This window comes from Piliocolobus tephrosceles, chromosome 15 (assembly GCF_002776525.5).
Source record: "Piliocolobus tephrosceles isolate RC106 chromosome 15, ASM277652v3, whole genome shotgun sequence".
Lineage (NCBI taxonomy): Eukaryota > Metazoa > Chordata > Mammalia > Primates > Cercopithecidae > Piliocolobus > Piliocolobus tephrosceles.
In genome coordinates this window covers 92972121-92984473 of record NC_045448.1, presented here as the reverse complement: position 1 = coordinate 92984473, position 12353 = coordinate 92972121, and the positions used below count along the sequence as shown (strand labels likewise).

At 46.3% G+C, this 12353-nt stretch overlaps 1 protein-coding gene and 1 long non-coding RNA gene across 6 annotated transcripts in view; one reads left to right on the top strand and one right to left on the bottom strand.

The window, feature by feature from the left end:
- The window catches only part of PAX8 (paired box 8), a 63663-nt gene that overhangs the window by 18791 nt on the left and 32519 nt on the right, over positions 1-12353 (top strand). The window lies entirely within an intron of this gene.
- The window catches only part of LOC111528232, a 30555-nt gene that overhangs the window by 6952 nt on the left and 11250 nt on the right, over positions 1-12353 (bottom strand). Inside the window, exons 2-4 of the long non-coding RNA XR_002726916.2 lie at positions 9106-9245; positions 4615-4793; positions 550-869 (exon numbers count right to left, since the gene is read on the bottom strand). This is a non-coding gene — a long non-coding RNA (uncharacterized LOC111528232). The remainder of the gene's footprint in view (positions 1-549; positions 870-4614; positions 4794-9105; positions 9246-12353) is intronic.

Here is a 12353-nt window from a genome sequence, read left to right as displayed (position 1 = left end):
CAGCCTGGAATATTATTATACACAGAGTGGGTGCTCACTGAATTGAAATCTAATGTACTGAAAACTGCTTTAATATCAACCCATTGAAAAAAAAAGCATTAATAGCCACAGGCCTCTGACCTCAGGGGGAGTTGAGGGTTTAGCGCAGTAACTTGTACAGTCGCTAAGCATCTAAACACATGTTCAGCAGGTGCTGCCATACCTGCCTTGTCTGTTTCCCTCCCCAAACGCAGAGACCCTGGACCTTTCTTCTGCAGCCTAGAGGGCCCTTCCACAGCCCTGGTGTGTGATGCCAGGAGTCTGCAAGTGTCTAGGAAGCTCAGTGGGAAGGATCTGGGAAGAATGACCTCTAGTAAACCTGCAGGGAGCACTGGGAAGCTCCATTTGCCGCCCCTGACTAGAAGTTCATGTTTAATCAATTAATTATTGCTTTCAATAAGTGTTTGTTGACATCCACAGAGTAGATATAAACTCTAGGCTATCAACAGAGGAGATTTTTAAAAATACAGATTCAGGGATGCTATGCCGAAAGATTCTGACTGAACTGACCTGAGGCGGGAAGTTTCTGGACTCTCCAGGTGATTCCAGGGTGCAGTTGGGAGGAGGCAAGCACTGCTCTACCTACTACAAAGCACGCCTGCATGGTCAGATAAAAGCTGCACCTCCCCTCAAGGAGCCAGGCGTCTGGAGGAAGAACTTGACAACGAGATTCAGAGACAGGACAGGGGCTGGGGAGGTTGGTGGGAGGATGGAGAAGGTTCTGGAAGGTTGCTCCTGGTTGGCTTCTCTCCCTGGGCTTCTGAAGGCCAGAGTGCAGGGTGTGGAGTAGCCATACCCAAAGCCACATCCACAGAGGGGGAGCGTCACTCCTGCAGGAAGGAAAGGAAGGGAGTCCCCTGCTTGGGAAATAGTGCCCGGTCTCAGAGGGAGAAAGTGGCCCATCTGCTGTTACTTTATATCCCTTATATTGCTAATATAATTTATAGGATCTTAGACAGCTTGAAGAGACCTCCAGAAATCTCTGAGACAGCACCAAAGGCGACCCTACCCAGGGAACCCTTGGACTTGGTGAACTTTGGGCTCAGAGCAGGCAAGTGTGTCCCACTTGCCTCAAGCTCTCTGGCCCCTGTGCTCCCAAGGCCTCCAGCCTGGCTCCAGCAAAAGGCAGGGCCTCATGTCAAGCAGTACTTTTCTTAAGGAGCTTAGAAGTCTATTGACATTTGAAGCAGCTCCATCCCTAGAAATGCACACACTGAAGCCCTTCCTGGGAGGGAGGTGACAGGGTTAATCTAAGGGCTGGGGGAGGCGGAGAAAGGCCTTGAAACCACACAGTGAAGCCAACCAGATTAATAGAGGAAGAGAGAGGGGGGTAGACCATCAGGAAGACAAAGAGAAAATCATGCTGGAGCAATAGAAAGGGAAATCTAATATCAACTAGGGAAAAATAAATGGAGATTAGGGCAAACAAATTAGCTTTAATGGGTTCAATGCTAATACAAGAATAACAGCGGAGCTGCGAATGCCTTTGAGGGGAAGATGGGATAAAGAACCTGAGCAGTCATGCAAGCAATAAAGATTATGCAGGGAAGGGGGATGGCCAAAAGAGCCAGCGGGGAGGGAGAGAGAAGGGAAGACTACAGGCAGATGGGTAGGGGATCGGTGGTGTTGGAGGAGTCTGCCATCTTTGACAGGAAAGGACTGGGACAGAGAGCTGGTAAGAACTGGGGAGGCAGCAAGCAGGAGGGAAATAAAAGAAAGCAAGGAAATTGGGAGACACCGAGGGCAGGGATGCAAACCCAGAGTGGGAAAGACTGCGAAGAAAGGAGGCAGCAATGGATGTAAACAAAGAGAATGGAGGACAACCAGCCACTGCGCAAGAGTGGAGGGAAATAAAGAAATTAGGTGCCCTCTCTGACTGGAGAAAATTTAAAGAGGAAAAATTAGGCCCCAAGATAATGAAAAGCTAGAGAGGATTTGGAAGTGAGTTTTGGGAAGCACCCATACTTGGTAGGTGACGGAAGGGCATATTCGTTCTTAGGGAGAGGTCTGGCTATTCTTGGAATACAGTGCTGCTGCCAGGGGTGGCACTGGAGGTGGGTGGGCAAAAGTAAGCAGTGCAGAGCACTATGGCATCTGAGCGCTCTCAGCTTGAATCTCAGTCATGCCACTTTGTAAGGGTGGAGCCTTGAACCTGTTACATGCCGTCTCTGCTCCTCATCTTCTCATTTGTAAAATGGGGATAATGTACTTCATTCTTCAAAGGGTCGTTGTAAGAATTAATTGAAAAGATGCATGTAAAATACTCAGTTTGGCCCCAAAATAAGCACCTCCCATTATACTGACTATAATTATTATTCTTAGGCATTGACTAATGCGGAAGAGGGGCTGGGTACTAAAGATAGCCCTTCCTCCCTCCTTCCCCACCTTTCCTCTTCTTTTAGGTCCAACATTGGTGAAATACGAGCCTAGTTTGATTCTCTCCCAGATAGAGTCTAATCCAAAGGAAACCTCTGTATCCATCCTCTATCTCCCTCCCCTGTCCCTCCCCAGCTCCCTCTCCCTACTAGGGATGAAAGAATAGTGCTAAGCCCTCCACCACAGCCACCCTCTGGGCTGATCTAAGGCAGAAGCATCTAGGGAAGCCAAATTTTATATTCTATTGGAAGACCCTCTTATATCTGCCTGAGCTTCAGAGTGTAGTAGACAAGGAGCTGGAGTTGGTCCTCATGGCCTCACATCTTAGGGTCCTCCTTGGCTGCATTAAAGAGCATAGACACTCCACGAGGGAAACAGAGCCCCAAAGACCAGCACACAGCAACAATAACAAGCCAGGAGTCAATCAGTAACAGCCTAGTCATGGGCGCCAGAAGGGGAAAGAAGGAGCTGGGATTATTTCCTGCCCCTCCAAGCATCCCAGAACCCTGCCCTTTTATTATTACTAAGGATTTTGGAAGAGTTAGAAGAGAAATCAATCCAGGCAAGAAGAGGGGCAGATAGGGGTTGGGGAGCTTTGCCATTTGCTAATAAATAAGTTAATTAACTTGAAATCATTACAAAAAGAATCTTCCCATAAAACCATAACCTCCAAGAGGGGAGACCCATCTGTCTTCATCCCCCTATGTCCCCAGAACCTGGAGCAGTGTCTGGTATGGAAATGGTGGGTCTCGGTGGTGAGGGTAATGGCTAACATTTGTGGAGGGTCTACTGAAGCCAAGGTCCTGTGTCAGGTGCTACACGTGCACCATGTTATTTAGATCACTGGACACATCTGGAAGGAAAGACAGAAAGAAGTGACAGAAATTCATGCCAAAGTCATAAGTTAGTCAGAGGTGAAGCAGGGGTTTCTGACTCTCTCCTCCATATAGCTTCAAGGAATGGAAATAAATGAATACATGAGCCTCACCCACTCATCAGGGCAAGAGGACAGATTTGAAAGCTACCTCTCAGTTTGGGTGTTATTATGTATATTCTATACATATTATATATATTCCACATATATTATACAGGAATATATATTTCATATATAATATATATAGTCTATATGTATTTTATATATATGTACGTGCACACACATACACACGAGGGACTGATAAATGGGCCACCTGGCAAGTAGTAGAAGTTTAAAGGATAGTGGAAGGACTTTCTTCTTGTTGTTGTATGTGGCTCTTGTCGGCCAATACCTCAGTAGCAGTAGTTGAATCAGATTCCAGCTCTCAGCTCTCCCAGAGCCAGTCGCACATGCCCCCCGGCAACAGCTGCAATGTGCCAGCCCTTCGGAGATCCAAGTCCCAGCTTCACAGGCCCTTCCTCTAAGCATGTATTCTGATAACTCCAGTTTCTTCCTTTTGCTTCCTCCAGCCCAAGGGGCAGTTGCTGCTTCCTGTAGCCACTATCTCTGGGTTATTTCAGTGCTTCCTTTGTGCTCTTACAGCCCTCCAACACCAGACAACAATTCCCCATACTAAAGCCCCTTTGTTGAAATACCTAGGAAGGTTTCTGTCCTCTGATCAAGCCCTGGCTGATACCTTTCAATAACCAACTTTCCTTTCAATAACCAACAGGCATCTGAGGAAACCAGATTCTAAGACTGGATTGATCATGTCCTTGGCCTTGAACACAGTACTGAGCTCCTTGGCAATGAGAACTGGAGACCACTTTTTTTTTTTTTTTCTGATTGAGCCCTGGCAGGCATATGCATGCAGCATGGCCCACACAGTCATGAGTCAGAAACTTCTCTTAGTATCTCCGAGTCTGGAATTCCTGAGTTCTAACGAGAAGTAGCATTTTCTGCTAACCCTCTGCCTCCCTAACTTGAGCTGTCTCTGGTGGTTTTTTCCCTTGATGGATGTTAAAATCTTCCCAACAAAGCTATCAACCCAGTGAGGGAGGAGTCTGTGTAGATCACCTCCCATTATTCTCCATAGAGTCTCTATGGCCAAGGCTAGAAGAAAAAGACTTCTTGGCTCAGAATCCAAAGACTAGAGTCAGTGATAGTTTCCTTAGTGGTGTAAAATGGCAAGAGTAGCACTAATCTCACAGAGGACTCCTGCAGAACACACTGCCACATTCAACCATAAAGCTGTTCTCAACAGTGTGAGCCTGGCAAGTGCTCACACATTTATTGTTGACATTGAAGGTCTGATATGTAAGCCAACAGGAAGACCTCTGCATTCATATCCTGACTCCTTCAGAAGCAGGGCAAACCTCTCTCTCTCTCTCTCTCTTTTTTTTTTTTTGGACTGTGGAATCTGGACCATCCTCTTTAAATAACTCACTTCTATGAGTATATGTGTCTGTGGAAAACAGAATTCTGTTTAAGGCAAGGAAGGTGTGGGCTTCACTAAACTTGTGGATCTTCCTCTCTCCTTCCCTTCCTCCCTCCCTCTATCCCTCTCTTCCTCCTTCCCTCTTTTTTCCTTCCTTCCTTCCTTCCTCCCTTGCTTCCTTCCTCCCTTCCTTCCTCCCTCCCTCCCTTCCTTCCTTCCTCCCCTCTTTCCTGTCTTCTTTCCTTTCAATAACCAACAGGCATTTACATTCTGCTTAATGAGATTATGTCCTGGCTTATTTAAAAGAAAGGACCAAAGAGAGCAGGCAGGGAAAGCCAGGGAAGACTTACTGTAGGAGGGAGCTTCCTGAACTGACTCCTAAGGCATGGATGGAAATCAATCAGGAGAAGGTGAGGACGGGCACTCCAGGCATGGAGGACACAGTCAAGGACCCAGGAGAGGATTCAGATGTGGCAAAAGAATGGCAAACAATTCTGTGTTGTTAGGGCATCAGGCTCAACGCTCACACAGGTAAGAAATGAGGCTTGAACACTAAGTCAGGGTCAGGTAGTAGTGGGCACTGACTTCAAGATTTAGTAGCTTGGACTTTGCCATGAAGAAAATGATGCCATGTCTTGCAAGGATTCTTAAATATGGGAGTGATATGGCCAGACTAGGGTTTAGATGTGTTGCTCCCTAGCTGGGTAGCAAAGGTTCACTTGAGCAAGGTTGGATGTGGAGACCAATGAGTCCAGGTGAATAGTTAACTCCTACTCACCTTCCACGCAGGTTATATGTCATTTAGAGACATCTTCCTAATCAGCTTGAACTCATTTTCTCTTGCACCCCCACCCCATTATTTTTTAACACTGCACCTTGTTGTGTTCTTCTTAGCACTTATGCCAAGTAGTAATTACACATTTATTTCTGTACTTACTTTTTAAATATACCCATCTTCAGCCTACCTATCCCTAGCCTGGAAGCTCCACGAAGGTAGAAATCAATTGTATATGGTCAGTTCTATTAAAATGCTTGCTACATGGTAGGCATAAAAAATATATGTAGAATGGATAAATGAATGAGCGAATGAATGCTGGGAACAGGCAGGGAGATATTGGTTAGGTAAATATTTAGGAGGTAAAAAGTGGTCTTGTGAGTATTTCGCATGTGGAGAATGGAAAAAGATAAAGGTGATTAGTTGATTCATGTGACATAAGTTTATTGAATACCTAATATAATTTAATAATGATCAAAATGAAAGAAGCCTTGCCTTCATAGAGCTTTCAATCTGGTGAGAGAAGACAGTTATGATTCATACATATACAGTTATGGTTATGCAAAAAATGTAAAATAAAAATCTGGACCTAAAGATGCAATTAAATTTATCTATGATACCTCCCCATTCTCCCCAAAATTCTTCCCTTGACTATGAGTCATTTTCGTCCTCTCATTTTCAACCAGATTCCAAACAGCAGTTATATTTGATGCTACATTTCTATGACTGCCATTCAAGAAAGGTAAAACATGTTATGAGAATACCCAAACAGAAGCCTGCACCTACTCTGTAGGATAAAGCAAAGCCACCGAGGAAATGACTCAGTGTTGAAATATAAAGGATGAGCAGGAGTTAACTACATAAGACTGGGAGACAAGAGCTCCAGGAGGAGGGAACAGCACGTGCAAGTGCTCCAAGGCTGGGGACACAGTTACTTCCACGGTCGTGCAGAAGATCGATGACAGTGCAGCACGGAGAGTGTGTTTGGCAGGTGGCAGGAGGCTGAGTGGAAGGGGCAGGCCCTGAGTTTGCATGACAGCTGGTGTTGTTACCAACCAAGACAACACTAGAGGAGGAGCCCCCTTATCACCTAAGAGGAAATCTCCAATAGAAATTGAAAACAAAAGTTGGGGGAAAGACCTGACTGGGGTTACCTGGGATGCCCATGACGCCATCAGGAGATGGGGAGTAGGTTCGACAATGAGAGTGTGTGGGATCACCAAGGATGGCCATGAAGGGGGAGAGAAACACTGAGAACTGAGAGAAGCCTGAAGGGAGAAAACATACGTCAAGGAGCAAATGAGGGAAGAGAACCCCATTAAAGCAAAGAGAAAGCCTAGACTGAAGGTATAAGGAATCAGGAGATGGGATTGTCACTAAAATCTCTTCAAGAGGGAACACATGGCACCCTCCAACCACTCCCTGTCCATCCGTGGCCACTCATCACCAAGCACATGCTAAGCAGGAGGCACAGAGCAGGCTGAGCACGGAATGTGAAGGGAGGAATGGGCTGCAAGTATGGCTGCTCTTTGAGAAATTTAGTTGAAAACAATAGGAAAGAAGAGTATCATGGTCAAGGGAAGAATTTTTTGGTTTAATTTATTTTGAAGTCAGGGGCTGGAGAGGCAACATAGATTATTTTAATTCCGTTTGTAGGTTTACAGGAAGGACCTGGTAGAAAAGAAGAGGTAAGTAACGCTTTGAAATGAGAGGATAATTGATGGAGTAGGATTCCAGAACAGGTAGAAGGGCAAGAGATCAATGAGAAACACAAGCCACAGCTTTGCCTAGCTGCTGTCTTTCTGTTCCAGTTTCCTTTAAGAAGACAACTATAAGACACAGAGATAACCAAGGGTCATGAGCAAGTTGGGGGTAACAGCAGATGCAGGATGCTGCTTTCCAGCATGCCAGCCCCTTTTACCCAGTCCAAGGGTCTCATGTGTTCAGGTAACCCATAACCTCATGTATGCTGGCGTAATCTGGTGTGCAGACTTTGGACACTGGGATTCCATGGTCCTGGGACACTTTCTTCAGGAGCAGTTGGAGGCACAGGCCCTGGCCTTTACTCCAGAAAGGCACCAAGTCAAGAAGATCAGCTGGGAGGTGACACATGGAGATCACAGACCTGCAAATGAGCAGCGGGGGAAGGGAAAAGCACCAAGCCGAGAATGCCAGGGACTGATTCGTATGGAAAAGGCCTTTCCTTTGTAGAAGGAGAATAGGCCTGGCATGATTTGAAGGGCACCCAAAAAGGCCACTGCACCTCTCACTATAGCCCTGCCAAGACTCAACCACCAACTTGACACTCTATGTGTCAAAAAGCCCCAGGTAGTTAAATGGACATTTTTGCAGAACAACACATTGAGCCATTGCTACTTTAGGACTGGGCAGAGTGGCAAAAGATAAAGCAAAAGGATAAAAGGGAAAGTACTGAAGCATGGGATTTGGGGGTCCCATCATGCAGAATCGTGTGAATCCATGCAACAACCATAACCAATGTAAACCATTTTTCTACCACTTGTATATACGAAAATACTAATTACAGTAGGCAAAGACAGGGCCTCTGCCTTTGAGTAACTCATAAAGAAACCCAAATAGAGAAAGTTACTGTTCAACGCGGTCAGTGCTATCATAGGAATTTGTGCAAAGGACTATAGGGACATGGGGAAAGGATTTCCACATCTTAAGGGTTTGGATATTGGTGCATGTAACAAGAATTTTGGTCAATGACTGTCTCTTTTCTTTCTGCCATCCCAACTACTCGGAGCTCTATAAAGGATGAATAAATTACCAACAAAGTCCTAAGACCTCCCTGAATGGTCACTTTTCAAAAGGATACATTTCTGGACAGCAAGCTTCACCTAGAACTTTGCTGAGCTCCAATCCCTTTACTGTAAGATAAGTCCTCTCTGACCACAGGAAAGCTTGCATTTCCTGTTTGAGTACCTTCCACTCAGGAACCTGCTTGCATCCGGCCAGGCGGTCTTGTCTTCCTCCCCCATACCCACCCCACCTCCCCACTCACAATCTCTCAGACATACAAAGAGTCTGCTTATGAGGCTTCAAACCTCTTCCTGGGTCACACCTTCCCCCCTCACCCCACTTCCCGCCCAACCAGGAGGCTCCTACTCATTTTTGGCTTCCGGCCTCAAAGCCCACCCCATCTGCAGCAGCATGAAAGGGTGGTCAGCACAGTGGGCACCAATCGTCCCCCCACCCCAGTGCAGGAAGGAAGACTGCACCCACCTCTGGGCGTTTGGTGGTGACTCACGCAGAAGAGTCCACTCCCCCACACCGGACACAGGAAAGACAAAAGCCTTTCCATTACAGGGACTCAGCTCAAAACCTCAAACCATAGGGGCCATCTCCATCTGCAGCCAGCAGGCTCTTTCCAGATTCTCTTTCCTGCCTGTCCTACAGCCACACTAAATGTCTTTCAATTTCTTGAAGGCACCAAGACTTTACCCATGGATTTTCTTCCCCCTGAGGAAAATTCTTTGCCTAGTTACCTCCTAGATACTCTTCCTTGCAGCTTCCCTCTAACCACCAGGGCTCCGCGAGCACCTGGACTCATATCCTTCAAGAAAGGTCACCATTAACATGGTGATTCCTAATGTATCTTATCACATCCCCCAAAAGGTTCGAAGTTCCTTGAAGGCCAGGATTCTTGTCTTGTTCAAGGTTGTATTCCCAGTGCTTTGTACCTGAGTCATGATAGGCACTTGGTCAATGTCCTGAGTTGAAAAGAAATGAAAACCATAATATACAGATTATCATTATTATTCTTAGAAGAATGTTGGAGGAGTATGAAGAGTTATTCTCTTATGTTTAATTTACCAGCCATCACCTGGACTAAACCAGTGGTTTTCAAAGTGTGTCCCTGGCCTAGCAGCATTAACACCATGTGGAAACTTCTTAGAAACATAAATTCTTAGTTCAATCCCAGATCTACTGATTCAGAAACTTAGGGCATTGTGCTCAGTAGTCTGTATTTTAATAAGCCTCACTGCCAAGTGATTCTGATGCACACTGAAGTTTGAGAAAACACTTCCTATATCCTAGTCCTAAGCTTGGGTCATAACATTCAACCATGGGAATATTACAAATTAGAAAAACATTACATTTATAGCAAGATTTGTTTATCTAAATAAATACTTCTCCATCCTGATCCCCCTTCTTCTTCTTTTTTTTTTTTTTTTTGAGATGGAGTCTTGCTCTGTCGCCCAGGCTGGAGTGCAGTGGCACGATCTCGGCTCACTGCAAGCTCCACCTTGTGTGTTCACCCCATTTTCCTGCCTCAGCCTCCGGAGTAGCTGGGACTACAGTTGCCCGCCACCACACCTGGCTAATTTTTGTATTTTTAGTAGAGACGGGGTTTCACTGTGTTAGCCAGGATGGTCTCGATCTCCTGACCTTGTGATCTGCCCACCTCAGCCTCCCAAAGTGCTCAGATTACAGGCATGAGCCACCATGCCCAGCCCCCCTATCTTCTTATAGGAGTTTAAGTCAGCAGCAGGCATAAGTTTTGTTAAGCTCCATTCGATAGATAAAAACACTAAGGTTGAAAAAATAAAACCCACTTTCTCGAATGATAAGACTAAAACAGGCAGTGTCAAGGAAGGGATCAGGTCCAAGGTTCTTTCCACAGTAACACAAAGTCATTCAGAAGGCAGTCAAATAAAACAAGCACCAGAGAATTCAGTTTAGGGGCCAGAAATGTGAATGCATCTTTCCCAGCACTACAATGTTTGCTGATAACGGTAAATAACCTCTCAGGGTTTGGGTTTCTAAGGATGCGAATCAGTCCTTCACAATAATTAAGGGCAACGGCCCACACAGCTTACACCGTCATTTTTTTTTAAGGCACAATACCCAATTCATGCCACCCCACAATGGCATTTGTTTAAACCTGCTTCACATTTGTAGAGGTGAAGAACCCTCACCTCTAAGAAACCTCGCTTCCAGATATAGAGGTCCCAGCACAAACATCTAGGTTTGAGTGGATACAGCAGGGAGAGTTCTGGAAAATGAGGACAAAGCTGGACTGCTGAAGGTCTTGCCTGTGTTTGGGTGGCTGTCTGGCGCCCCCTTGTGTTCAGTGCCTGGACTCAAAAGAGCCGGAAGGCAACAATGATGCAGTGAGGGCAAATGGCTACAGCAATTCATCAATGGCACTCTGGCCAGTGAAGACCAGAGGAATGGGCTTAGGACTGGCTAAAGGCCCCTCTGCCCACCATCTGAGCTCTCCTAAAGGCCCTCCAAGCACTCTTCCAGCCCCAGTGGAGAAGCAGTCACTAGGAAGGCTTGCCTGGATGGGCACAGGTGGAAGCTGTACCCAAGCTCGCCCGTTGTCTCCACCAGGAAGATGGATCATTGCATCTTTCTTGCTGGGTGTTTGGCCAGAGGGCTTTTCCTCCTGACTTACTGCCCAGGGTAGAGGCTTAGAGCACCCCCACCCCCCTTTTTTTTGAGACGGAGTTTCGCTCTTGTTGCCCAGGCTGGAGTGAAACAATGCGATCTCAGCTTACCGCAACCTCCACCTCAGGGTTCAAGCGATTCTACTGCCTCAGCCTCTGAGTAGCTGGGATTACAAACATGTATCATCACGCCCAGCTAGTTTTTATTATTATTATTATTATTATTATTATTATTATTATCATCATCATTATTTGTATTATCAGTAGACAGTATTTCACCATGTTGGTTAGGCTGGTCTCGAACCCCCGACCTCAGGTGATCCACCCGCCTCAGCCTCCCAAAGTGCTGGGATTACTGACGTCAGCCACAATGCCCAGCCCCCACCCCCTTTATTAGAGGGAAATTGAGTGTTCTGCTGAAGACAGCTTGGGCCCCTGAGGAGACATTACAAGGCAGTTCTGAATGTGCTAAGTCAGTGGGTAATAATGGGCACTGTGTGCCCAGCAAAGGCACTTCCCACCCTCGGCCATAAATAGTCTTTAACTGGTTCACACAGAAGCCTGGGGTTGGCTCTTCCTTCTCACCTGTCTGCTCCCTGACTCCCACACCCCAGGGCTCTACCCTCCCCGTCATATCACCAAATCCTGCCCCTGTTGTGAAAAGACCATGGCATGTTCAGCACAAAATAGCAATGCCAATGACAAGCGTCCAGCGTAGCTCTAGCCCCAGAACAGGGCTCCCCTCAAGGAGCAGCCCTGATCTGAGCCTTAAATTCTGGTTGGATCCCAGCTCCTCCTCATATAAGCTGAGTTAAACAAGCATATAAATCAGATCACTAAAACTCTCTGAGCCCTAATATCCTCATGAGAAAAACAGAAATCTCAGCCCTGAAATTAGCCCAAAATGATTCTAGGGACTGTAGAGTTGAATATGTCGGAAAATCTAACAGACAAGTATCCTCTTGCCTCTGAGTCTCTGCACATTCTGTTCCCACTGCCTGGAACAGTTTTCTCCCCTCTCTCCCTCACTTGGCTAGTACCTGTTTATCTTCAGTCTCAGCTTAGACCTCCTCAGGAACCCTTTTGTGTTTCCTTGAGCCAAGTCAAGTTCCCCTCCAGTGGTTCCCATAACTCTCTGCATGTCACCAGTCCCAGAAGTGGTCACAAAATATGTTAACTGGCCTTTTGCTGGTCTGGGACCTCACTGTAATAAAACCCATGAGGGAAGAAGAATAGGGATCATGTCTGCCTTATTCACCTTGGCATCGTCAGGGACCTGTATAGTGCCTGGCACATAGTTGGCACTCAATTCATATGGATTTGACTGGATAGATGGGCTCAGAATGAAACAAAGGCTGGGGCCGGAGAGCAGAGGCCAAGTCAGGAAAGCAGCTA